This window comes from Gopherus evgoodei, chromosome 20 (assembly GCF_007399415.2).
Source record: "Gopherus evgoodei ecotype Sinaloan lineage chromosome 20, rGopEvg1_v1.p, whole genome shotgun sequence".
Classification (NCBI taxonomy): domain Eukaryota; kingdom Metazoa; phylum Chordata; order Testudines; family Testudinidae; genus Gopherus; species Gopherus evgoodei.
The window spans coordinates 17,793,403-17,819,434 of NC_044341.1; the positions used below are offsets into that span (position 1 = coordinate 17,793,403).

Below are 26,032 nucleotides of genomic sequence, written 5' to 3' on the forward strand. Positions count from 1 at the left end.
GCTCTTGGAACACGTGCACAGTTGTGAAAATTCTACCAAGCTCTCTCCACAAAAACAGCTCTGCCCATGTGAGCTCTCAGAATCGAACAGATATTGGTATTCAGATATTAACAGATATTCACAATATATTCGTGTTGGCACTTGCCATTACCAGGCTGCCTGCCCTTGGTTTCCCCTTGGTGGAGCTTGGATGTGGCCATGGGCTCTGCCAGGTTGGCCTCCTTCCTTGGGCATCTCCTAAGCATCACCAACTTGTGGCCTTATCCTGAGCCATCAATCACAGTGAACTGTGGAGGTCTGTGACCAGCCCTCTCTGCTTTCTCACATGAGGGTTGAAATAGCAACAGTGCTGATATTTATACAATTGTCACTGGGACTCCTAGCGAACACCTCACTGACATGGGTGGGCAATTCCCATTTCTCAGAGCTGTTGTTCCAGGCCCTCTGCAGACTCAGCTCTGTGTTAACTATGCTCAGTTCACATTTCTGAGGGTCTCTTTGCAACCAGACCAACTATAGACCGACCTTGTTTTAAAATGAAAGTTAAGAATCTGGAGAACAGCACAGTCATTTGTGAGGGAAGCTGGTATGGCATATGAGTGGGGCCAGTTGTTTCTGAGCCCTGCATGGTTGAAATAAACTGAGATCACAGTGCATGTCCTAGCTGACCAGCTGGCAAGCATTCTCAGTAAAGAAGCCAAGGCATGAATAGGGGATGCAGATGAACTCCCTCTCCCCAGTGGATGCCACTCCAGAGTTGAGACACATTTCCAGGGAGTGATCTGTGATAAGTCTACAGGTGTTCTTGGGTGCCTGTGTTGGGGAGGAGCCATCAATTTGGAGGCTGCCAAAAATCTGGTTCCTTCTACATACGTGGAATGTCTTCAGAAGCTGCAACCGGGGGCACTGATCCCACACAAAGAATGAGCATCGGGTATTTTGTCTCCCTCCTTGCCGGGTTCACTTCAAACTCCACCAAGGCAGAACAGCCCATTGCCCAGTAGATGGTCCGCAGGCCAGGAATTGTTCGCTGCGCACAGGGTGGCAACGAGGTCACAAAAAACAAGTAAAAACCTGTTCATAGAATAGAACAGATCCCACAATGTGCTGGCTGCAGGTGCCACATCTAAGCGATCTTCACCTGCCATGTTCTTTCAGTAAAAAAAATGGAGAGTCCGGTGGCACCTTAAAGGCTAACAGATTTATTTGGGCATAAGCTTTCATGGGTAAAAAAATTCACTTCTTCAGATGCATCAGTAAGTTACTATTGGGGCAGGTCAGGTTGCCTTTTCTCCTTATTTATCATGGCAAAGAGCCTCTCTTGCAAGGTGCTGCCATAAATTATGAACATTCTGGATCATCTTAAAATCCATACAGATAGAATCATGATATGTTTTTTAGCCTCAATGGCTTAACAGGATTGAGAAAGATAGACCAGTTATTCAGAATATCTAGTTATCATAATTAATGACAATAAACATTTTGGAAGGGACCTTAAACCTTGTGCTTCAGGACTTAAGCTGCTCTCTTAATTATTTGAGATCTAATGTGGGAGAGGGGCAAAGTACCCCATATCTGCTTCTGCAGGATCCTTACATCTGTCTCTGAAGTATCTAGTGCTGGCGGCTTTCAGAGAAGGTATCTTGGGTCTGATCCAATCTGGCATGTCCTGCATTCCTCAAGGGAGGGGCTCAGCAGTCGGCACCCTTGCTGGACACTTTGCAGAGTCACTCCTGAGTGTGGAGGATCCTGCCCTCCAGGATGTAGTCTAGCCTTTGGAGGTGAGTCAGGCTACCTGGGCTCCGTCGCTAACTGCCACTGATCTTAGTTATGTCTCTGACCTTCTCTGTGCCTCAGTTTGCCAATCTGCAAAGAATGACTAATAATATGGAAAACATCATACACTTGTGCAGCTAAGTGATAGGATTTACCTGCAAGTTCTGCCAGTAGCCCATTCAGGTAACAGAGAGGATGATTTTATAGGGACAGTCCTGATATTCATGGCTTTTACTTATACTGGGCCTGTGACCCCACACCCCTGTCCCGATTTTTCTCACTTGCGCCGGTCACCCTCGTGACAGTGCACAGTACTTCTGCCTGCCCCAGGGGAGGTCACCTGCTGAAATCCAGGCCCATTGGGGGCCTTTACTGAGGATTTTCAATAATGCAGGCACAGGTGTATGCAAATGAGAGGCAAACACTGTGTTCCTGGAAAGCTGCCAGTGCACTCCTCCGTCTGTGAAATGTCCTTCCCGTGCCAACCTTCAATTCACTCTGCTCTGTCTCTCTTCTGGCAGCACAACTTCCCCCCAGCCAACACAGCATCCTGGATGGCAAGGTGAGCAGCACTGAGATTTGTAAGCACAATAATACAGGGAGCTTTGAGGTTCCAGGCCATCTGGCCATCCCTGAACACTAAGCAAAGCAGGTACCCATCTGTCCGATCAGCCCTTTTCACAGCTCTGCTGCTGGCAGTACTCCAAGTTCCTTCAGCTTGAAACCAACCATCTTGACCTTCATTTCTTCTGTCCATCACCATTTGATGCACTTTGGAGTACAAATTTCAGAATCGCATCCATATAAAAGCATCTGCTCCTGTCTTTGTTCCTTTGTCAGTTGGAGAAGAGACCACAGGCAAGTTTTCACAGGGGCCTTGGGAATGGCCATTTACCACCATTTCAGACCTGTCAGACAAAAAAGCAGAAATTTTTCACTAAGCCGAAGTATGTCAGTAAGAGGGTACCTCCTCTTCTTTGTTCTGCTTCTGGGGCTAAAAGTCCTATCCTGCATCTGGATTTCCCAGTGACCCAACAACAGAGCTGGGCTCAGAACCTGTCCTCTGCTACACTTGTTCCAAATATTAAACTGGTGTTCTTCACGCACGCTCAGGCTCTTTCCACAAGCATCCTACACATGATTTACCTGGCAGGAACTTTGTGCAGAAGATATCCAAAGCAAATATTTTGGGAATATCCACAGAGTAAATTTGTGAGTCCTTGCACCAGAATACAGCATGTTGAAAAAGCTGTAGTTTTACTTCAAAGTATTTCACACAAAAAAAGACTCCCACATTTTTAGTTTGAAATGTTTTCATTATTTGCACATGTATTCATTACTTTTGCTTCAATTCAAATTAAAGTTTTTTTTGTTTTGAAAATCAAATTTCCAAATTTTTGTTTTTCCCTTTACTTCCTCTCCCTACTATCCCCGCATTCTCATCCCCCAACTTCCACTGAAGGAATAAGGGCCAGGGTTGTTGTTTGTTTTGTCTCCCCAAACCCTTTCCCAATTTTTCATTTATTTATTCATTTAGTAACTTGCCAAGACTTCTTCAACTTTGGAAAAATTGCAGAGCAGCAAAGAGGAAAATGAACCAAAGTTACTGAGCAGCAGAGTGACAGTTATAATGAACACGGTTCCTGGGTCCCACCTTGAGCCCTGCCGCTGCCCCTCCCCTGGGGCAGCAGGGCATTTTGGCTACAATGAACCAATGGCTTGGGGTCCAATTGGCTTGTTATAGCAACAGTGTACTGTATGACTGCTGGTTTATTATTAGTATTATTTGGTGTACACATTTAATCTAAGCCTCTGTTATGGTGTTTATAAATAATTTTCATGCAGCTTTCAGGCATTTTACTCTTGTGACTGTTCCTTTTCATTTCCATGGTCTTCATAGTTTTTGTGTAGTTCCTCTTTTTGAAGTTAAATGCTACTGTGGTGGATTTCTTTGGCATTCTCCCTCTACAAGGATGCTAAATTTAATTACTTTATTGTTGCTTATAAGGGAGTGGACTCACCCCTGTGGCACCTCCTGCTGGTCGTCTCAGGGAATTAGCTCTTCCAGCATCCTGGAGTGCCCCCTGCAGGCTGGTGATCCGCCTTACCGCTGGCCCTCACATCCCTCCCAGACCCAGTGCCCTGTCATCTGGGGTGCTGCCCCCTAGCAATAACCCCTCAGTCTTAGAGTCTCCCCTCCCCAGGGAACCCCCACCCACTATCCCCACCTCACCTCAGTATATAGCTACTGCCAGTCATTGTCTAGCCCCCACACCCCGGGGCAGACTGCAGTATCAGCCACTCATCACTGGCGAGGGGGGTTTGGACCTGCTGCCTTTGCCTACCCCTGGGCTGCCCACTGCAACCTCCAGTAGCTATTTGCCTTCTGCTAGGCCACAGCCTGGGCTTTCCCGGCTGGAGCTCCCCAGCTCCTCCGCCTTTCCCCAGCCCTGCTCCACTCAGGTACCCTGTCTCTAGCTCCCTGCAGCCAGGCCCGTCTCCCTCTACAGCCAGACAGAGCGTCCCGAGCTTCGGGCAGCCCTGACTTTCTGATAAGGCCCGGTGAGTCTGTTTGGGGCATGGCCCTAGTGCAGCCACTTCCCCCAGTCAGCCGAGGCTTTGCTCCCTTCCCCAGCCCTGGGCTGCTTCAAGCCCCGCAGGGCAGGAGGGGGTAACCACCCCGCTGCATTTCTATTACTGAGAGATTCAGTTATACTCACCTCTTAGCCCAGATCCTGTGCGCCACTTAAAACTAAGGCCTTGGCTACACTTGCAAGTTACAGCGCAATAAAGCAGCCCCGGGCACCCTCGCTCACTCCTCGGCCACACTGGCAAGGCATAGAGAGCTCTGACTCCAGAACTACAGCACTGCTAGTATTCCACCTCGGTGAGTGGAATAACATTTGCTGCACCCTGGCATCGGAGTGAACGAGGTGCTGCAGTACTGCACTGTGATCAGCCTCTGGAAACATCCCATAATCCCCTTAAATCAAGTGGCCACTCTTGCCATTGTTGTGAAATTGGCTGCAGGAATGCGGAAATGCCCTTTCAAAGGTCCTCTTCGGCAGCTAATCAGCGCCAGGAAAAGCAAACATTTACTGTTTGCTTTGAGTGAGTGAGAGAGAGGCAGGGGTGGGGAAAGAGGAGTCTGAACTTACAAGACAGCATGCTCAGCACCCCAAAAACCCACTCGATCTCCCCCCACATACGCACAACACACTCCCTGTCACACTCCACCCCACCCTCCCCATGTTGCATGCTGGGATAGCTGTCCCTACTGCACCACTCCCAATGCCGCTGCAAGTGCCACGAATGTGGCCACGCCAGTGCACTGGCAGCTGTCAGTGTGGGCAGATTACAGCTCTTTCCCTACTGCGCTCTACGAAGGTGGGTTTAACTCACAGCGCTCAACATTTGCAAGTATAGCCATGCCCTTAGTCAAGAATTGCGGGTTTAGGACTAGCTGCTCCAAGAAGGAGTCATTAGTGGTGTCTAGAAATGCTATCTCTGCATCCCATCCTGAGGTGACATGGACCCAGTCACTATGGGGATTGGCAGTCTGGGAGCTATTCTTAGCACTGGGTGTCACCTTCTCTGTGCCAGTCTCCCCCTCTGCAAAATAACATTTATCTTCCCATTGTGAAACACTGCGAGAGCCCTGGATGGCAGGGGCTATAGAAATGTAAAGTATTCTTTGCTCCCCCATAGCCCCTGGGGTGTTCAGAGGGAGACCCAGGGAAAACATCTGGCTCCACCATCTGCTGCAGGCTCAGGATTATATTCAGTATCTTCAATACTCAACGTCAACCAATGAGAAGGTTCAGGGCTGGCTCTATAAAACGGGGTGTTTGGTTGTCAGTGAAGGAAACGACGGTGAAATCTTTCCTAGGGTGATGCGGGGATGGCACTCATCCCTGTCAATATAAACATCTTCATCTCTGAGAACAAGGGCCAGGGAGGCTTCTCAGGCAGGGGAAACAGCTGTTCTAAGAAGCCATCTAAACCCATCCCTAAACCTCCCAGCTCTCTGTGTGTGAGAGATGCACCGGCCGCTGGGAGGAGAAGGGTGGCAGGAGACTCAGTGATGTATTCTCCTTTCTCAGGTACAGCTCAGGCAGATGGAGTTACCCAGTTGTGACCTGATTTTGAGTTAATTCTAACCTGACTGCGTGGACTCCTGCAGCCCAGCTGCTCTCCATTCTCACTCGTTGCCTTTTGGTTATTGATGGGAACAGCTCCTGAGCCAGCATTAACAGGCCCATGGCTGGGAGGGACAGATTGAGGGAGCATGGATTTTTAACTGTCCATGGACTACATTCCCAGTGGGGTCACTCTCTGGTTGGTGCCTCAGAATTTCACTGAAGGAGCTGTGATTTCCAGGTGAGGGCCATTACCGCATTTTGCAGTAGTCACAGCTGTTTCATACCCTCAGCATGGAGGGCTGGGACATGAATAGCTCTTGCTTTTCATTAGGCTTTATCAAATCAGTACCAGTCTCCCCCCAACCTCTTCCCCTAGTCAAATTCAGTTAACACAGCAAAAAGCGAAATCAGGCATGGTTCCAAAACCCATCTCCAAGGGCATTCTCTGTTTAAAAGTCGAGAGACCTCTGTTTTAACTTGCAGAAACCCAAATCAGGACACCTATCCCCTCAGAATGACAGATCTACCAAAACTGAGCTGCCAACACCCACATCAGGCACAGCTGCCCTTTAAATCCTGACTCAAATCAGCAACGCTTGCTGGGTAGGATCTGGCTCACTCACTTGCATCGCTGTCAGAAAGGATGATCATTCAAGGGTGGCAGAACAGTGATTCATTGATCAAGGAAAGGCCTTTGGAAGTGAGGGAGCAGGAGTCATTTCCAGCCTGGAATTGCCCTCCCATTATTATCCTTTTGAAATATTTAAGATATTAATAGGTTACTATAGTTGAAAGTGAGATAATGGGACATTTTAGGGATCAAGAACTATAATTGTTTGCATAGCAAAAGTGGGCTCAGGAGAGGAAATTGAAAGGGATTCATTATAAATTTAGCCTCACTTACACATTTTCCCCCAGGTTAGGACCTTATGGTGTTAATAATTAACCAGAATGTTGCGAAGGCTCAAATAGCTGCACTGCACAGGAATATGATCCTTTCAGTATTCAGCATGTGGACAAGCCTCGCTTGCCAGTCGCCGTGGTTACTGTGGCAACAGTACATCTGCTTTCCACAATATCCTTCATTAATCATTTACATCCAGTTAAAAAAAACCATTAGAGAAGCGACACCACACGCGCTATTTTTACTGGCCTACCACCAGTGCACAGGATGATAGAATCATAGAATATCAGGGTTGGAAGGGACATCAGGAGGTATCTAGTCCAACCACCTACACAAAGCAGGACCAACCCCAGCTAGATCATCTGAGCTAGGGCTTTGTCAAGCCTGACCTTAAAAACCTCTAAGGCAGGAGATTCCACTACCTCCCTACAGGCCCGGCTTTAGGAAATGCGGGGCTCAATTCGAACATTTTCGGTGAGGCCCTGGCGAGGATGACTAAAAAAAAAAAAAAACACGTGAAAAGAAACCTCTCATTTCTTAGCAACCAGTTCCCTATAAAAAGTTCTGATTTAAGGGATGTGCCACAGTATGCATTTTTTGTACCAATAGCGTTACCATATGTACGTACTTTCCCAGAAGGAATTTTTAAATTTTAAAATTTCCTCCCAGATGGCAATTTAAGAACCAAAAAGCCTGACATGTCTGGGAAAATAAGGATGTATGTTAACCCTACCTAAAGTTCTTTTTTAAAAAGATGGGCCTGAACTAGAAATGAGCTCCGTTTCACATGTGTGGGTCTCCTGCCACTCCTTGGGGGTGTGCTCGGGTAACCAGATGTCCTGATTTTATAGGGACAGTCCCAATTTTGGTGTCTTTTTCTTATATAGGATCCTATTAAGCCCACCCCCGTCCTGATTTTTCACACTTGCTGTCTGGTCATCCCAGGGTGTGCACATGCATGGGTCCCTGCTGCTCCCTGCCCCCCTCATTAAAGCAGATGTGCAGGGTTACTGCCCTGGGAACAGCAGGCCACCAGTGGACATGGGGCTGGCTGGAGACAGGGTAGGGGCTGACTGGAGGTAGGATCTGGCTGCAGGCAGGGCAGGGGGCGCGGAGCTGGGTGTGGGCAGGGCAGGGTGTGCAGGGTTGGTGCAGGCAGGGCAGGGGGGTGTGACGGGGCTGGCTGGAGACAGGGTAGGGAGTGTGGGTACAGAGAGTACAGCCCATCCCGTACGGTGAGTTTCCTCTCCTCCTCCCTCCCAGGGCTTGGGGGCTATTTAAAGGGCCCAAGGCTCCCCTGATTCTATCGCCCGGTCCCTTTAAACAGCCGAGGGAGTCCTAGGGAAGTGGCAGGACTTCAGTGGCTATTTAAAGGACCAGGGGGGCAGAAGCAGCTGAAACCCTGGCCCTTTAAATAGCCCCCGGAGCCCACTGCTACCTCAGGGCTCTGGGGGCTATTTAAAGGGCCCGGGGTTCCCCTGCTTCTATCACTCCGTCCCTCTAAATAGCTGTGGGAACCCTGGGGAAGCAGTGGGGCTCCCGCCACTATTTAAGGAACCAGGGCGGTGGAAGCAACGGGAGCCCTGGACTTTTTAAATAGCACCCAGAGCCCTGCAGCCATACCCCAGCGCTCCAGCAGTGGGACTCTGGTGGCAATTTAAAGGGCATGGGGCTCCACTCCCCTGCTGGGAGACCCAGACCCTTTAAATTGCCCCCGGGGAAGCCAGGACACCCTGGTACAGTGCACTGGCTCTTGTCGGAACGCCATACTGGGGCTTGGGTGCAGGGCCCTCTTAGGGGCAGGGCCCGATTCAGGGAAATTGATTGAATTGTCCTAAAGCCAGCCCTGCCTCCCTAGGTAACCCTTTCCAGTGCTTCACCCTCTCCTGCACACATGCAGGCGAGTGAGGGAGCCCTTTGCCGCTGAGCCACTCAATATCCCTTATTTTATTAAAGGCTTCACAGATTTTTTTTTTCAGTTATTTATTTACTTAGGCAAAGCTTGGCCTGTGCCTCCAATGTCAGCCTGGAAGCAGGGTCGTGAGGGAGAGGCTGGGGTCTTTGGAAGAGTGGCCTACTTCCCTAATTGCATTGGAATAGAATGCTGTCTCCAAAAAGTACATGGTTCGGGGAGGAGGGGGGGTTAGTGCAGGGGGCATGTGGGAATGGGGCATTTAGTGGGGCTGGTAAGATAGAGCCGAGTGGCCTAGACATTTGGATCCAGCATGAATGAGCTCTCCTAACAGAACAGGATGAGACACATACCTGTCATGGGTTCCCCAAGATGGGCACCTTCCCAAAACAACAAAGCATGTGACCTTGTCCTCCCTCACCCTCCCTTCGTCACCATGAACTGTTGCTGTCAGCTGCTACCTCATGTCCCATCTAGAAGCTTGAGGATCTGTTCTTGGGGTTCTGGTGACTGACAGGGACTGACTCCGGTCTTTTCACCTGCTGTCTGCAGTGACTCACCCATTCAGAGCACTGTATAAATGACCAGTAATGGAGATGGCCTCTGGCTCCAGAGTTTGCTCTGGATTTGGGACCTCCCAATGTTTGGGTTTGGGTCTCAGCCCATCTCTGCCTGAGAAGGCATCAGCCTCCCGTGTGCATTGATTGTTCATGGAGCCCTGATCCTGTTCTGCAGACAGGAGACAAAAGCTCCTTCCTGCCTTGTGCAAGATTTTCAGGCCAGGGTCCTTGTAGACTTAACTAGAACAATGAGCATCTCTGAGCCATGCCAGATTGAAGTCTGTTCCAGCTGCCATTCATGCCATCTGGAGAGGGATGCATACACTGCAGTGCTGAGATAGGGAACGGGGCCTGCACTCCCTCCCCATTGCTCACCTGGCCAGAACATTCATCTCAAAGCATTTTCTCTGTGTCCTGACCTTGGGAAAACTGCTTCTCTGCAGGCTGAAGTAGTTATTTGAACAGTGCAAACAGGCTCACCTTTAAAGTAATCACTGTTAAAATATTTCCTCAGCGGCCCAGGCCAAGAGGAAATGTGTATTTAAAATGTAGCTGTGATATCTGACCCTTTTGTGGTGCTCTCTCTCCTAGGATCTCACAGCACTTTACTGGCTTTGGCTGATAAACTTTCCCAGCAAGCGGGGGGCTAGGAGAAGGGGACTCTAAGCCACAGAGATATGAAGTAGTTATTCCAGGACAATTGATTCATAGACTTGTGTCAATTTTAAAACCAAAAGGGGCCATTAGATCATCTAGTCTTACCTCCTGTGCAGCACAGAGAAAAATGGCACCTGTATTGAGCCCAATAACTTGTGTTTGGCTAAAGCATCTCTTGCAGAAAGGCATCGAGTTGGGGCGATAGATTCTTCCTAAAATTGGTGGGGCCTCTCTCCATGGCCCTGCCCCGTCCCTCCTCTTCTCTCCAAGACACTGTCCTCTAGCCAAGCTGGAAGCTGGAGCCAGGAGCGCAGCCAGCTTTTTTGGAGCCCTAGGCGGCAGAAGGTCCTGCCCCCGAAATGGTGCCCCCGACAGAGGCAGCGGACAGTCCCGCCACTGAAATACCACTGACGACCGGGGCAGCCACCGCCCCCCCCCAAATGTTAGTGCCTAGGTGACCGCCTAGGTTGTCTAATGGGTTGCGCCGGCCCTGGCTGGATCCAGACCGGGGAGCCTGGACACATGCACCTGCCTGGTGTAGTGGGGCGTGAGATCTGACCCCCCCCCACCCAGGGCAGGTGGAGGGTCCACAGCTCCCCACGCGGATCTTACCCCTACCCAGCTCTGGCTTCTGTGCTGTGGATAATGCCAAGCACATTCCTGGTGCTGAATAACAAATACTAACAGACTCTCCCCATGCTGCTCTCCTTGCTGCCCCAGCCCTGGTGTTCCTCCAAGCCACTGAATGCATCTGAGCTAGATTGCAAGGCCAGCATCTTCAAAGTTTAAAATCATCTGCATCTCACGCTGGTGTGCAGATATAAATTTAGGGCCTAGTTTTAGACACCCATGTTTGCAAACTCTGCTGCAAGCTCATTGGGGCGGGGCCATTGATTCTGATACTTTCAAAGCTCCGTGTACATTTCTGACATTATAAACAAGGAATAGTTGAAATAACAGGAACCATTTCAGGGAGTTGTCTGGCCTGTGCTATACAGGAGCACAGTCTGTCACATCTGGCCTTGGAATCTGTGAAAATATCAGCATGAGACTGCCACTAACAATGCAGATCAATTAAACATGGAGTCCCCTGGATTTACACTGAAAATTACCAGGATTAGAATGGCTCTAACTGAGAGCTTCACTCTGCTTTGAAGTCACCTGTTTCCCTGCCCCTGGGCCCACTGAGCTATCATTCTGAGGAATTCTAGGAGGGGGCTTCTTCTGGTGTAGAACCCCCAACCCCATCACAGCAAACATCGCCGAGCCCAGTCCAAACAAGAGCCTTTTTCACACTACAACAGCAGTGTTTGTGCATCCACACCTACTACGCTACCTAACGGTTCTAGTATCAGTGCCTACTGGGGAAATCTGGGCAGGTCTCCCGTATGGCCTCAGCTGGGGGTAGAGTTCTCAGACACATGCACACAATGGTTCCAGGAGCATGCAGGGCAATGCATTCTGGAACGTCTACCGGCCAGAAAGCTGGAAGGGAGCAGGACTGGTCAACCCAATTATACAGACACAACTAAGGGGTCATACCTACCCTATCAAAATAAGGGATTGTACGTCATAGCGTCTGTCAGCTGAGCTCATTGTACACACCAGAGATTTCTTGTACTCCTCCTTTCTCCCTCCACCTCACATTCCCTGTGTGCCATCCTACCCCTGTGTTTCAGGGACTCTCCAAATCTCTCCCGCCCCTGGCATTGGCTCTCTATGCTCCCCATGGACCTCCTTTTCTCCCCATACCGGAGTCCCCCATTCTCCTAGTATGCCAAGAGTTTTGAGTGGCTCCCCACACCTGACCCCCAAGTACCTATCTTCTCCCCAGCCTGGAAGGGAATGGTGGGCAGCTGGTGCCCTCCCTCGACCCCCCCCCTCGACCCTCTGAGCAGGCTTTGGAGAGGCAGGATGTTAGGAAGGCGGAGGAAGGAAGGAATAAAGCCTTCTTTCTTCAGTCCCTGTGGCCACCCTGGTGGCCAAACTCCTGCCTCACAGTTCCTAGTAGCGAGAGCAATTAGTTTTCCTCTGTCATTCAGCACGAGGCATTATTCACGGGTGCCACCAGCAGCGACAGCAGCTCCATGTGTCCCCATTTCCCCACTTTTGATGTTCTGATTCTCTCCAGCGTCAATAGGGTTCTGGCCCTTGATGCCTAGACCATTCCCTGGCATTTTGGAATTGATTGGATGTGGCATTCAGAAGCTCCCAAAGACAGAGTAATGCCATCGAGTTAAGTGCAAGGCCTCGCAAGCTCAGCCAATTACAGTATTGTGACCTGACTATAGAAAAACAACCCCAGGCCACTGGCAGAGGCAGGCAGTGCCAGCTGCTGTTGTTAGCTACCAAGTTTTAACCATGCTGAGCATAGACACTGACCATGGCTACAGCCAACCTTGCTAGTAACTCGATACAAACTAAGTTAAAAGATGCAGCATGAAGGACGCAGTGCAGCATCCCTCCGCCCCCTTCCCCAGACCTTACCAATCAAGCCTCTTTGGAACTGTTTTCAAGTCTGATTTGCTAACTGAAGCTCTAGTCAAGAAAGCTGGTGGGAATTTTATTTTAAAGTGTGTGAATTTTTAAAAAAAGAAAATAATTTTTGTTTTAAATTCACAAAAAATGATTTTGACAAAAATGTAGTATAAAATTCTTTTTTTAATTTTCAAAAATTTTCAATTAAAAATGTCATTTTGTTTTGGTAGGGAAAATCTTATTTTCTCTTTTTAATCCCCTCCTCCTTTTAACACTGGGAAAAAGTCAAAGTGTTTCCCCACACCCTATCACCAAGTACCTATCTTCTGCACAGCCTCTCACTTAAAGACCCAGAAAGTTAAAAAGAGAGAAAAATGTTACTTTTAAAAGGGAAAGTCTTATTTTGTCTTGCTTTCTCACTTTTTAACCCCCCCCACACACCCACCTGTCTACTAGAAAATGAGTTAGGAGAGAGAAAAATTGAGAAAAATGGTAATTTTCCAAAAAAGTTAAGATGACAAATTTTGAAAATACAAAAGAACTATTTCTTCCAAAAAACCTTTTTTTGTTTCACTTTTATTTTTGAAAAAATAAACATTTCACTCAAAATTATTTTTATGAAGAATTTCATTTTTGACTAAAACCCATTTATTGATTAAAAACTTTTAATTAAAAAGAAAAAATATGACTAGTGCTAATTAGAATTATAGATTATTAGGTTTGGAACATCATCTAGTTCAATCCCTTGCTTAAAGCAGGATCAATCCCTAAATGACCCTTTCAGGGATTGAACTCACAACTCTGAGTTAAGCAGGCTGATGTGCAAACCACTGAGCTATCCCTCCCCCCTCTAATAAAGGGCCATTCAAGATAGAGTGGACACCAAAAATCATGGACCAAACAGCGACACTAGATTTAAGGCTATTACAACAATATGTAACTCACTAAGCCCCTCTTTGCATCCTGTGACTGCAGAGCTGTTAATAGGCCATTGTTGAATGGCCCTGTGATGGGTTGGATCACAGAACCCCCCCGGGAGCTGCCACCTGATGTGCCAAGACTACCCCTGCTCCTGTTTTCCCTGCCAGCTCAGGACCCCAGCACCCTGTCTTGCTGAGCCAGACACTCTCATCTGCTTCAACAAAGACCCTGGGTCTGAATTACTTGCCCCAAAGCTGCAGGTTTACCTGAAAACAGCTCACAGAAGTGTGCTTGTCTTTAGCACCCAGATGACCAACTCCCAATGAGGTCTAAACCCAAATAAATCCATTTTACCCTGTATAAAGCTTATGCAGGGTAAACCCATGAATTGTTCACCCTCTATAACATTGATAGAGAGATATGCACAGGTCTTTGCTCCCCCAGGTATTAATACATACTCTGAGTTAATTAATAAGTAAAAAGTGATTTTATTAAATACAGAAAGTAGGATTTAAGTAGGTCCAAGTAGAAACAGACAGAACAAAGTAAGTCACCAAGCAAAATAAAATAAAATGCACAAATCTATGTCTAATCAAACTAAATACAGATAATCTCACCCTCAGAGATGCTTCAGTAAGTTTTTTCTTAGACTGGACACCTTCCAGGCCTGAGCACAATTCTTTTCCCTGGTACAGCTCTTGTTCCAGCTTAGGTGGTAGCTAGGGGATTCTTCATGATGGCTTATCTCCCCTCTTTCTTTTGTTCCACACTTTTATATATCTTTTGCATAAGATGGGAATCCTTTGTCCCTCTGGGTTCCCCCCTGCACCTGGGCGAAAGCACCAGGTTAAAGATGAATTCCAGTTCAAGTGACATGATCACATGTTACTGCAAGACTTCATTACCCACTTGCCAGCACACACATATACAGGAAGACACACAGGTAAAACACACCCACCTGCAGACAATTGTCCTGGCTGATGAGAGTCACCAAGACTCCAAACAACCATTAATGGCTCACACTTTCCATAATTACAATAGTCCATCAGAGTTATGTTTCATATTTCTAGTTTCAGGTACAAGAGTGGTACATTTATACAAATAGGATGACCACACTCAGTAGATTATAAGCTTTGTAATGATACCTTACAGGAGACCTTTTGCATGAAGCAAATCCCAGTTACATTGTATTCACACTCATTAGCATATTTTTATAAAACCATATAAACAACACAATGTCACCAGTCTCTTCCAGTATGTGCTAACTCCTTCCGCTAAACACTCTGCACCTGGCATTTTGCTGGGAGCCTGGGAGTTCCTTTCCCAGACCCGAGAAGAGCTCTGTGTGGCTCCAGAGCTTATCTCCTCTGGCGATGGCACTACAATTGACTGTAGAAATTGTCTCAGATAGCAAAGCTGGGCAACATTTTTCAGACAAATAATTTATTTGCTAAAAATGCTGTTTTGGTTGATCTGAAACTATTTGCAAATTTGGCCCAAATTTTCTGAATAGTTTCAACAAAATAAAATAAATACCAGATTCATGTGAGGACTGCGCTGGTATTCAAGCCATGTTCTCTCCACTTAACCCATTAACTGAGTGCTTAAAGACAGAGGTGGGAGACCTATTCAGGAAGTGGGCCTTAGAACCTAGGTCTCACCCCTCTTAGGGGAGGGCCCTGGCCACAAGCTATTGAGGAATGGAGAGTGCTAGCTGCTGAAGCTGGCCATGTTAGTGGTGGGCCTCTCACTTTCTCATGGTCTTTCTCTAGCCCAGTCACTATGCAGGCCTTTTATGCTCAGCAGAACAGAGTGGACAGAACAGATCCCCACCCCCCTCCCCCCAATGCCCTATAGCCTGGAGGTTAGGGAACTGACCTGGGTTTAAGTCCCTACTTCAGCATGGGAATCTGAATCTGAGTCTCCTACTCTGAGGTCACTGGGGCTGAGGGTCTGTCTAGCACAGGGCTAAATGGCATAAGGCATTAATCTAGTTCCAAGTTCACACCCCCCTGCAGCACTCTGAGCTTCCTAGATGGGTGCAGAGTTGTCAGAACCTGAGCAGCCCACTCTGCATTGTTCACAATTTGACACCAGTTCAATTTCTGACACAGGCCAAAAAATCTCATAAGAGCATCTATGCTCAAATCCCTGAACTCTCCCAGAAGAGCAATGGCTGTGGTAAATCCATCTCAAAGACCCTTTTAGCTGGGACGGCTCTTTGGATTTATCCCTTCCTGTGCAGAGTGAATCACCCAGCTGCTGCCCAAGGAAGTTTGCCCAGAGTCAGTTTTTGCAGGATTTGCATTGAGCTATTTATTTGCCTGAAGTCCTTGCTCATGGGAGGTGACAAGAGACACTATTTGTACTCAGGGGGACCCAAGGATGGCAGGACCATTACACTTTCAGGGAATATTGCCTGGTGAATTTCTTTTTCATAGGAGCAATTTGCATGCACAGTTTATGCTCATAATATAGTGCCTAGTGTGAAAAAGTTGTTTGCATTCCAAAGGGTCCAGATCCCCTTGTTCTCTCTGAGCTCCCCCTCCCCACACTGTCCACTCTCTTGTAGCCCCTCCCAGGCACCTCCATGGACCAGAGCAGCAAAGTGAAGTTTGGAATTTGGTCAGACTGCATCCCAGACAAAATCCGTCCAAAGCACTAGAAGTCCTGGCCTCACCCCCACTTCCCCTCAGCCTAGTGATGTTCTACAAGAGGATCCCTGACAGGGGCCTTGTATGACTTCCGCCAGCCTTAACCTGGGCTTTGTGACGGGGCAAGGCCAGATGGCCATAGAAAAGTAGTGGGAGATCGATATATTAGCCCCAGATTAAACAATCCCTGGCAGCTGCTCCAGGTCAGTTAACTAACCTGGGGCGAATTAAGAGCTTTCCAGAAGCCAGGGAGGATGCTAGGTTGACTGGGACACCTGAAGTCAATCAGGGGCTGGCTGGAACTAGTGAAAAGCCTCCCAGTCAGTCAGCTGGGTATGCATGCCAGGAGCTGGGAGAAGTTGTGCTGTTGGAGAGACTGAGCTGTACACACCACACCACACCATACAAGGCACAAAGCCCTGAGGTAAGGGTGAAGTGGAGCTTGAGGATGTGGGAGCTGCTGTGGGGAAGTAGCCCAGGGAATTGTATGTGTCCTGTTCCTAAAAGATCAGCTACCATAGATGATACTATTAGGGTCCCTGGGCTGGAGCCTGGAGTAGAGGGTGGGCCTGGGCTCCCCCCTACCCCTTTGCCCCTGATTAATCACTGAGACTGGGAGACAACAGAGACTGTGTGAGGGAGGATAGCTTCTCCTCACCTCCCTCCCTGGCTTATGATGAAAATGGCTCAGTAGACTGTGACTCTCCTCTCTAGAGGGAGAAGGGTTAAGTGGAGGGTCACAGTGAGCCTCTGAGGCTAGTGAAATCCATCAGGAAACGCAGGACCCACAGAGACAAGGACAGAGCTTTGTCACAGTTTGTCTCCTGCCAGTGTGTTTGTGCCACAGCAGTCAGGGCCGGTGCAACCAGTCAGATGACCTAGGCGGTCACCTAGGGCGCTAGGATTTGGGGGGCGGCATTTTCTTCTGCAGCGACTGTGGCAGCTGGATCTTTGGCCGCCCCAGTCGCCACCAGCATTTAGGCGTAGGGAGTTGGAACAGGGGAGCATGGGGAGGGCTGCCTGCAGCAAATAAGGGGGAGGACACACAGGGGAACTCCCTGCCCCACCTCCTCCCCGAGCACACCATGGCTGCTTCACTTCTCCCGCCTCCCAGGCTTGTGGGGGTCAATCAGCTTAGGCGCCGCAACCCTCGGAGGTGGGAGAAGTGAAGCAGCGACAGCGTGCTCGGGGTGGAGGCGGAGCAGGGAGGAGCTGGGGCGGGGGGAGCTGCCATGGGCGGGGCGCCTCAGGGTGGGGGCTCAGGGATGGGGAGGGTGCAAGGTGGAAGTTTCACCTAGGAAGTGAAACATCCTTGCACCAGCCCTGACAGCAGTGTTTGCTAGGGAATGTCAGATGGAAAAAGAATGGCTGGCGTGTGGCTCACTGCTGGCCCCAGAGGTGTGTCACTGAATGGCCAAGCCCCAGTATGTGTCACAGGAGTGCAACTGCAGTCCGCTGAGTGCAGCACATGCTCTGCACTGTGCCAGCTATGCCTTGGGGAAGGAGGATGTTTCGTTAGGCTTCCTTAAATAAACACGATCTTCTCAGTAAAGAGTGTGAAATTTCAGACTGCCAATCCCTGCATAATCCCTGCAAACAACCCCTCCGATTAGGGAGACTGGTCTCTTCTGCAGAGGTGTAGGGGAAGCTGGCTTTGCCTGGCAGCAGTACAATGCTGACGCTGGTGCTGTGTCTGCCCAAAGGTAGTGAGCCTCTGATTTCCGTTCCAAATTCAATTGCCAGGCCTCCTATGTCTTCTGTTCTCCCCTCCCTTACCATCCCCACCCCTGCTTATCAGCATCTGATTCAGAAATCCCAGGGTTAACATTCCTGGAAATCCTGCCCAGCCTCAACCCCAGTGAACTCCAAGGTAACACAGCAACACAAGGGCTGGATAGTGGGAGGCAGGAGGGGACAAACCTGGTGCAGACACCCCTAAGGAATGGCTGCAAAGGCTCATTTGGCTCCATGAGATGTGCGTGTGCTGTGCAAAGCCAGTGCATTACTGACACTGATTAAGGAAGCCAAGTAATTGACAGCGAGGTCCTGGTTAATGAGCAGGGATACTAATGAAGCCGTGTGTCCTCTTGATGTTCCCTCTGCCTCTGGGACAGCCCCAGGGCCTTTCAGCAAACAGATGAGGAAACATGTCCGTTTGGCCCAGATGCGTGGCAGGAACTGATCTAGCAAGCGCAGAGTCCACAATAATTATTCCCACCTCCTCCCATGAAAAATGGAGACAAGAACAAACTCATCATTTTACTGACAGTTTTCTTTGCGGTGTTTAGGCTTTTGTCAAACATGGACAATCTGATTTGAGGATTTCATAGTCTCGATGACGACCTGAACATTTTGGCCAAAAGCCGACACTCTCCATTTGGACAAAAAAGCCAATTCTGGTCAAAACAAGGTTTGGGTGGAAAGTTTCAAGCCAGCCCTTTAGCAGTGTGCGGCCCTGCTGGGGGCTCAGACCTCCAGAGGTGCTGGCCTCTGTTTTGTCCTCAAGGGTGGCACCAGGGAATAGCATCAATGGCCTCCTGCTCAGTGGCCTCTGGAAGCCTGGGATGGGAGTCTTTAGAGCAGCATCCCACCCAAAGCTTTTACAGGCACAGCCTGATTTGAAAGGAATCTCAACCCAGAGCCCCATTTTGCTCCCATAATATCGTGTAAGCAAATAGCTGGAGGCCCCGTTCATGGCATTTGGCTCCATGCTTTGCCAGTGCAGTCGGACAGTTGCACATTGAAATGAGTCCAGTTGCGCCTGAAATATCAGTCCCTGCACAATGAGGGGCTGGTCCCTAAACAAATGAAGGCTTCTGTGGTTCCCTAACCACTAGATAAAGGGAGAGGGGGCGGGGCAGAGGGTGGGAAATGATGCAGTTGTGTTACTGGTTTCAAGCAGAGCCTGGCTTTGGAGTTTCTCAAGGGAACAATGGTTGTTGGTAGATAAACCGGTGCTGGGCTTTCTCCACAGCATAACTTGAAGTGCAGGGAGCTGGCAGGACAGCCCCACTCATGTTCCCCAGTGAGCCATTCTATGAGTGACTATGGATGTGTTGGCGCCTCTTGACTGGGTGTTCCCACTTAAATCTGGGACGTCAAAGTCTGTCCCAGTCCCACAGCTATACAGATTAGATAATGCACCTCCCTGAGCAAACATGGCTCAGTCACATCCCTTTGCTTCACAGTCCCTGGATCTATCAAGAACCACTGCACAAGCCACAATCTCAGGCAGATGCATTAAATGCAACGTGTACTCCACTTCCCTCTGCCTTGAACCAAAGCCCAAAGGGAAGGTGACAAAATATTTGCACTGAGCAAGTGTGGATGCATCCTTACCCAATAACATTCACTCATCACTAGCACCATAAAACTAAAAGCATCCCTGGGGCTGCCAAGGTTGGTGCCAGTTTGCAGAGGTAGCTTTGCAGCCAGAAAGAACAGGAGGAAACCCAGAGAATCACACCAACACCTGGAAGAGTCCGGTCTACATATTAGTGACTCCCTACTAGCAAGAGTGGACAGGCCTGTCAACAAAGCTGATCCGGAGAACAGAAGGATGAGCCATCTGCCGGGAGCAAAGATATGGGACGTGGACTTGAGGCTGAAGATGATTCTAATGGGAGCAGGAAAGAATCCACTGATTGTCTTTCATATGATCCAGCTAGATTCTTGCTGGAACAAGTGAAACAGCTAGATTCTCTCTGGAACGCATCAAGGGAGACTCTGCCAGGCTGGGGAAGACACCTAAAGAAATGGAGGCTCAGGTGATCTTGAGTGGGATTCTGCCCGTTCCTAGAGGAGGAGACTGAAGGAAGACAAGATTCTGATGATCAACAGATGGCTCAGGCAGTGATGCTATGAGGGTGGCTTGGGAGTCCCCTGGGATTTATTCATGGACCGAGGACTGTTATGATGGGATGGACTCCAGCTGAATATGGAAGGAAATAGAGTCTGAGATGGAGGCTGCACAACTAATTAAAAGAGCTTTAAACTAGGAATTCAGGGGAGACAGGCAGTAGATTGACTGTACCCAGTTGGGCGAGGAGTCTGGGTGAAGCCAAGCAAAAACAACTAAAATGATAGCACTGCAAGAAGCCTAGATATTAAAATGGAGGAACTAGAGCTACTGGTGCAAGAAGTGAAACCAGATATTAGAGGGATAACAGAAAATGGTGGAATAGTAGTTGTGATTGGAGTACAGGGATTGAAGGGCATGTGCTATTCAGGAAAGACAGAAATCAAGGTAAAAGCGGTGGAGTAGCAATGTGTATTTAGGATGAGGCAGACTGTAAGGAAATTAGACGTGATGGAATGGAGAAAACAGTTTGTTTGGGTCAAAATCACTTTGGGGAAGAATGTTACCAGAGACTCCTCTGGGATAATTCTTGGGGTCTGCTACAGGCCCCTGGATCTGATTTGGATCTGGATAGAGATCCATTTAACTTTTAATTGAATAAATACTACTGGGAATTGTGTGGTTATCGGAGACTTTAAATTCCTAGATATAGCTTGGCGGATAAGTGCTACTAATAATGGTAGTCCTGGATTTTCCTGGATGTGATAGCAGACAGATTTCTTCACCCAATGGTTGTCAAACGAACAAGAGGGGATGCCATTTTAGATTTGGTATTGGTACATATAGAGGAGCTCCATAGAAGACCTGGTTGTAGGGGACAACCTTGATTCGAGTGATTATGAGCTAATTCAGTTTAAATTAAATGGAAGGCTAAACAAAAATAGATCTGTGAATAGGGTCCCTGATTTCAAAAGGGCAAACTAAAAAATTAAGGGAATTAGTTAGGGAAGTGGACTGGGTCTGAATGTGGAGATGGCTTTGAATGACTTTAAGTCAAAGTGCAGAAGCTATCTGAAGCCTGCATCCCAAGCTAGGGGAAACAATTCTTAGGGAACAGTTGCAGACCAAGATGGATGAGCAAACATCTCAAACAGTTTGTTAAGAGAAAGCAGAAAGCCTACAAGGAATCGAAGAAGGGATGGAACAGCAAGGAACACTACCTCTTAGAGGTCAGAAAGTGTAGGGAAAAAGTGAGAACTGCCAAAAGCCAAGCAGAGTTGGACCTTGCAAAGGAAATTAAAACCAATAGTAAAAGGCTCTATAGCCATATAAATAAACAAGGAATTAAAAAACTAAGCACTGACAATGGGGTGGAGATTAAAGAAAATCTAGGCATGGCCCAGCACCTGAAGAAATACTTAGCCTCAATTTTTAATAAGAGGAATGAGAAGTTTAGGGGTAGTGGCTGAGTGGCTAATGAAAATGAGGATATGGAAGTAAAAATTATCACATCTGAGGTGAAAGTCAAATGAAAAAAGTTTAATGGGAATAAACCGGGAGACCAGGATAGTCTCCATCCAAGAACATTAAGGGAACTGGCACTTGTAAGCCCAATAGCAAAGATTTTTAATGACTGTAAACTGAGGGTCATACCCTATGCCTGGAGAATTATTAATAGAGTACCTATTTTACATACAAGAAGATCTGGATGATGTTGAAAACTGGAGTAATAGAAATGGGAAGAAATTTAATAGTGCAAAGTCATGCACTTAGGGACTAACAACAAGAATCTTTGCTATAAACTGAGATGTCATCAGTTGGAAGTGACAGAGGGGAAGAAAGAGCTGGGTGTATTGGTTGATCACAGGATGATTATGAGCCAACGATGTGATGTGGCTGTAAAAAAGGTTAATGCAGTCCTAGGATGCATCAAGTGAGGTATTTCCATTAGAGACGGGGAAATGTTTTCATTATTATACCAGGCATTGGTGGGACTTCATCTGAAATAGTGTGTGCAATTCTGCTCCTCCATGTTTCTGAAAGATGAATTCAGAGTGCAACAGGTGCAGAGAAGGGCTATGAGAATGATCAGAGGAATGGAAAACTTATCTTACTAGAGGAGATTCAACAAGCTTGGCTTGTTTAGCCTAATCAACCAAAGGCTGAGGGGAGCTATGATTGCTCTCTATAAATACATTAGAGGGATAAAAACCAGGGACAGGAGTTAATTTAAATTAAGGGCCAATGTTGGCACAAGATCAAATGGTTATAAACTGAGCACCACAAAGTTTAGGCTTGAAATTAGATGAAGGTTTCTAACCATTGGAGGAGTGAAGTTCTGGAACAGCCTTCCAAGGGGAGCAGAGGGAGCAAAAAATCTAACTGGCTTCAAGAGTGTGCTTGATAAATTTTTGGAGGGGATGGTATGATGAGACTGCCTACAGTGGCATGGAGCTGATCTGCCACTGCCAACAGCAGATATCTTCTACGGCCAGGGATGGGACACTAGCTGGGGAGGGCTCTGAGGGCTGGTCTACACTACAGGGGAAAATCGATCTCAGATAAGCAACTTCAGCTATGTGAATAACGTAGCTGAAGTCGAAGTATCTAAGATCGAATTACTCACCGTCCTCACAGTGTGGGATCGATGTCCGCAGCTCCCCATGTCGACTCTGCAACTCTGGGGTTGGTGGAGTTCCGGAATCGATATAAGCGCATTCGGGGATCGATATATCGTGTCTAGATGAGACACGATATATCGATCCCCGAGCAATCGATTGCTACCTGCCGATATGGCGGTTAGTGAAGACGTAGCCTGAGTTACTACAGAGAATTATTTCCCAGGTGCCTAGCTGGTGGGTCTTGCCCATATGCTCAGGGTCTAACTGATCACTACATTTGGGGTGGAGATGGAATTTTTCCCTGGATCAGATTGTCAGAGACCCTGGGCATAGGCGTCTGCTTTCTAATTTCCCATAGATGCTCAACCCTTACCCTGCCCTAGGCCTCACGCCCGCTCCACCCATTCCCCTAAAGCCCCACTCTGCCTCTTCCCACCCCTGCCATGCCCAGCCTCTTCCCACCCCTGATCCACTCTGTCTCACCTCTTCCTGCCCCGTTCCACCCCCTTCCCACAGCATGCCCCGCCCTTGCTCTGCCCCCTCTTCCCTAGAGCCTCCTGCATGCCACTGAACAGCTAATCTGTGGTGGGCAGGAGGTGCTGGGGGGGAAAGGGAGGAGCTGATCGGGGGGATGCTGATGGGTGTTAAACACCCACTATTATTTTTTCAGTGGGTGCCCCAGCTCCGGAGCATCCTCGGAGTTGTTGCCTATGACCCTGGGGTGGGGGGTTTCATCTTCCTCTGCAGCATGGGGCATGGGTCACCAGCACGTTTACATTAGTGTAAATGGTAGATTTTCTGTAACTTGAAGTCTGAAAACAATATTTGGAGGACTTCAGTAAATCAGCCAGAGGTTAGGGGTATCTTACAGGTGGGCGAGGTTCTGTGGCCTGCGATGTGCAGGAGTTCAGACTAGATGACTATGATGGTCCCTTCTGGCCTAAAAGTCTGAATCTAAATATAACCATCCAGGTCTTCCCAAGAGGTCTGGGTCTGGCCGAGAGCTGCAGTTCCTCTGGGGAAGGTGTCAGTCACTGACCTACCTGCAGATACTGTTGAGCAGTGTTACTGGAGCAGAGTGGCTATTGTGTTCCAGCTCAGTAGCTGTTTTTCAAGCCTGGCTAATGTGCTCCCAGTACACAAAGTGTTTTAGGAACCGTGGCGATGAAAGGAGTGAGGGAAATCTCAGGGATTGTCCTGTGATTCTTCTTGTTTTGTCTGCAGAATGTTTATCAGAGATCCAGAGAAGCATGAACACTGCTAGTCTCTCCCCACTGCCCATTAAACCTAGGTCTATTCTGACACCATCAGAATAGAAAAGAGGCATCTGCTCTGTCCACCCCTATCTAGAATGCTACAGGTAACACAAGTAATGGATTTTGGAGACTAGGAATCCCAAGATGTGGCATATTTTATTTTACATTACCCAGCTATTTTGCTTCAGGACAACTCTGTGCACACAAGAGAGTATAATGTAAGTGAGCCAGTTCAGTCAGAGCTACCGTTCTCATAGAGTGTGGAGAGGTATCATGGTGGCACAACCATTCATCTCCTTGCTCGGTCAACACAACAAGAGATATTATAAAGACAATTATATGTATCACCTTGAGCTTAGCCACAAACTGCTCCAGATTCGAGCTGCCGAAAATTATTTTTTTCCATTGGAAAATGCCACTTCATCAAAATAGAAATGTTTCTGAATGCACACCACTTTCGACAAATCATCACTGGGCAGCTTCTCCAGGGGAGAGAGAGAGACAGACACATGCCTCACCCCAAGCTACCCAATAGCCCGGCAGGCAGGGCAGCCATGAGGAAAATGAAGTTTCACAGACCTCTTTTGGAGCGGTGATTTGAACTTGGGTCTCTCTCATCTCTGAAGCTGATGCCCTAAGCGCTGGGAAAATAGCTACCCTGGGGTGAGAACCCTTTGGCTTGCTGGGCCAATGAGTATTTAAGGATTTATACAAAGCAGTGGGACTGTAGCACCAGAGTTTGACTTTGCAGCCTTGTGGTCACGCTGCTCCCCTGGGTGACCCAGTGTCAGGTCCTTGTTCTGTAGCAGGCAGAGCTGGACTTGACTTTGCTGTTTACTCTGGGCTATTAGCTGCATGGGGGTCTCAATCACCCTGCCTTCTGTGCAAAATTTCAAAAGGTCTCAGGTTCATTCTTCATCAGAACAAAAACAAATTCCAAAACCTCAAAGTTTTTGTGAAATGGCATTTTTTTTCAAGACACCCCTTCTCCAGCCCCAAGCCAGCCATGGGAAGCACAGGAGAAGAGCTGGTCTTGTTTAGATATGTTAAAATGTAAATCAATGTGTTTGGGAGTAGTAAAGCAGGGACGGGATGCGAGAGAGGGTGCTTTCCCTCAGTATGGCTGGACTCTTATCAACACAATACCCCTCCGCTCACAACCCATTGCTGCTCGCCCACTCGACTCCAGCTGTTGTAACAAGATCCCAGTGGAAAGTGTCATTAGCCAGATCAAGACTGAAAATGTCCCCAAAGGCCGGGTCTCTGGGTTTGATTAAGGGCCAGCTCTGATGGCTTGGCTGAGTGAGTGGGAAATGGTGACCTCTAGTGATCTGGCTCATAAAGACTCAAAAGGAGCTGTTTGGGGGCTTCTCCTTTAGCACAAGTGGTTGAAGACTGCCTCATTGGTTGCTAAAGGTCAAGGGTTCTAGTCCTGCTCCCCATCTGTGTGTATAATTAATTTGGTAAATGGAGTTTTTATTTGCAGCTTATGAATTCTCTGCAGAATGATGGAAAGGGCCTATTAGTTAACTATCTAACCCCCTGGAGAGCACAGGGTTCCCAGATATGAGACTTGTTTAGTTTTAAATATGGGGGTGAAATCCTGGTCCAATGGCAAAACTCCCATTGACTGCAGTGGCTCCAGGATATGACCAAAAGCTCAAAGCAAGTGCTCCAGAGTGAGCTGGGATGAGTGATCTACTTGTGGACACTGCCTTCTGGTTTAGTCAAAAACATGAGGTGAAAATGCAAATCCTTTTTCCTTTCCCTCAGTGCAGTCAAACCCAGGCTTTATCCCTGAGTGAGCATTTGGAATCTGGGTTTTGCCTAACCTGACCCAACCTCCTGCTGACTTGCTCTGCACAGAGGATTTGCCTTCTGTTGGCATTGCAGCCATTTCCACAGAAAGATGCCCTCAGACCAGGAGAAATGGGAGGATCCAAAGGTCAAGGCACAGGGGAAACTGCAGATTTTACACCATAACCTTTTGGGATGGAAAATAGCTTTGAGCACCAAAGAAGGGAATTTTAATGATGCTTTTCTTATGTCTGAACGAGCATCTCAAAGCACAAGATCATTCAAGACCATGTGATTAAGTCCAGCCAGTTAGAAAGCCCATATTATCTCATTCTACATTAATACACATATTTACATTTTGGAGCTTGAATATCACTGTTAGGCTCTTGGAACGAGAAATTAAGCTTCTATTCTCTCTACCCCCTCTCTCCCAACCACCCATGAATATTAAAGGTAGTGGTCAGAAGCAGATCCCATTTGTGGAGAAATTATGAATTAATTAAATGTAGTTTCCCTTCCCTGCAGCTTCATTCAACCTTTATATCAAAAACTATA

General features: G+C 47.9%; 1 long non-coding RNA gene across 1 annotated transcript; it reads right to left on the reverse strand.

Annotated features, from left to right (window-relative positions):
- Nucleotides 1-3,322: 3,322 nt before the first annotated feature.
- Nucleotides 3,323-20,534, reverse strand: LOC115637763. The gene is made up of 3 exons (XR_003997345.1): nucleotides 20,451-20,534; nucleotides 17,389-17,390; nucleotides 3,323-3,335 (listed from the first exon to the last, which is right to left on the reverse strand). It is a non-coding gene; the product is annotated as an uncharacterized LOC115637763 (long non-coding RNA).
- Between the last annotated feature and the right edge of the window lie 5,498 nt (nucleotides 20,535-26,032).